The sequence below is a fragment of the Octopus bimaculoides genome, chromosome 25 (assembly GCF_001194135.2).
Source record: "Octopus bimaculoides isolate UCB-OBI-ISO-001 chromosome 25, ASM119413v2, whole genome shotgun sequence".
In the NCBI taxonomy this organism is placed as follows: Eukaryota; Metazoa; Mollusca; class Cephalopoda; order Octopoda; family Octopodidae; genus Octopus; species Octopus bimaculoides.
In genome coordinates, this window is record NC_069005.1 from 2,830,553 (window position 1) to 2,832,894 (window position 2,342).

General features: G+C 34.0%; 1 pseudogene; it reads left to right on the forward strand.

Annotated features, from left to right (window-relative positions):
• LOC128250820 (uncharacterized protein DDB_G0271670-like) overlaps positions 1–2,342 on the forward strand; it is a 66,586-nt pseudogene that overhangs the window by 2,340 nt on the left and 61,904 nt on the right.

A 2,342-nucleotide genomic window follows, 5' to 3' on the forward strand; every position in this document is an offset into this window, starting at 1 on the left:
TATATATATATATATATATATATGCATGCACGCACACACCCTCACACTTATACATGGAGAAAGATAGGTGAGTATATGAATTACATATACATTTACATATAGTTATATAATTAATATATATAAATGCATATATACATACGTATATGTATATACTTACGTGTATACGAATATATATAAGCATATGTGGGCACAATACGTCACGAAACGTGTACAACAAGTATATATATATATATTATATATATAAATATATATATATATATTATATATATAAATATATATATATGTAAATATATATATTTATATATATATGTGTGCGTTAAACATATATATGTATATATATATATATATATATATATATATATATATATATATATATATATATATATATGCATGAGTTTATCTGTACACACACTCACACACTCAAACACTCTCGCGCGCAGACACACACATACACACACTCATATAGATATTTTTATTCATATTGTTTGTGTATTTGTTTTCTTTATCCTGGAATGAGAGGGTAAAAAACCCTTTTTTTCACAATAAACTGAAATGGATCTGGATGAAAAATATTCATTGAGAAAATTATATAAATATATACATGATAAATCAATTTTAAGGATAGTTGAATATAATTACTGAAAAAAAAGATAAATGCTTTTAATGTTACTGTTTTGTTTTTTCGTGTTTTCCCTTGCTTTTATTGCAGGTGTTGTTGGTATTGTTGCAGGTATCGGTGGTGGAGATGCTGGAAGTGTTCTTATCCCTATTGATTTTTGTTATAGTTTATTTGCTAAAAGTTCGACAGATGACGGACGCATTACCACTACTGCACAATCTATAAAACACATATGTTTACGCCAAATCCATTATATATATAAAAAAAACATTAAAAAGTTAAAGGTCTTGAAACTAAACACGGCAGTACGAACGGAACCCGCTCAAGAAGACTGAACTATCTATTTGTACGCTAAATGTCTCCATTTTTCATGGAATTATTTAACTTCCGAATCATTGCGCCTTGTGTTCTTCAGCTAACATTCTTTGAATTGTCGTATCCTCATGTTTAATTCAGAAGACACTTACTTCGCTTCAGACAACATTGAGAAAATTCTCTGGAGCGTGTGATAAATATATTATTTTCTCCGACCTCGCATCCTTATTTAAATTATACTTGAAATACGTTCCTGAGGTTTTGGCGGAGGTGCTAATATTCTGTCTTTAGACATCTCGAAGACACGCAGCCTTAATTTGCTTCATCAATGGAATCAAATGTGAAATACTACGCGCAAGTCGTGGAAGAGTAAAGTAGCATATCTTTTCTCACCCTCTTATATTAAAGTGCCAACTTTAAATTCCTGTGGTGTAGAAACTCTGTCAGTATGTGGAAAGGGGTAGCAAAATAACAAACAGTTTCTTATCGTACGAACGTTTATGCTGAGACCTAACCAAAAGGAATTTTCAATGGATCGTCTTTCGAGCCAGTGAACCACTATATGATGTATCTTGATTTTAATTTGAATGACAGGCATCTTCTCCACGATGCAAACCTGGTTGGAATATCCTGAGAAGATCTGAGTTCTGAGTTCAAATACCGCCGTGTTCGACTTTACCTTTCAAACTTTCGAGGTCGATAAATTAAGTACCAGTTGCGTGATGGGGTCGACCTAATGAACTGAATCCGTCCCCCAAAATATCGGGCTTTGCGCCGACAGCAGAAAATAATAAGGAATTTCAGTGTCTGTTCAGCCTATGCGTATATTCGTTACTAAGACCGAATATTCGTAATTAATCTTGAAGGATCAATTGAAAAAGGCGCTTGGTGTACAGAAGCACACATATAGATTGTAGCAGACGAGAATTGTTTGTCACAGGCACCGGTAGCCCCATATCACGAATTGCAATTCATCAAAAGTTGGTTCGACAGCCCTGATGGACAACTGTCATCTGCTAAGGTGTCTATGCGTGTGCTTTTATGCAACTAGCGTCTATATGAGAAGATATTTGAGATGTAAAACTCAGTATCTAACACGACACCCGCGTTATGTTGGTCGTTATATATTTACACATAGACACCGGTCCTTAAATGTATATCAGGTACACACTATGAAGGACCCGTTTGCTGATGCCACCGTGTTTCGCAGAACGTAAAGCAACGGATATCGGTTTTCCACTGGAATTGTGGAACGAAATATAAACGCAAAGGTACGCACAGATATATTCAGACGGAATCATTTAGTCGGGAAGTGAAAGGATTGCATTACAAACACGCTAGCTCTCCTATCAATGCACGAGTGTGTGTGTGTCTGTATATATATATATATATATGTATATATATATAT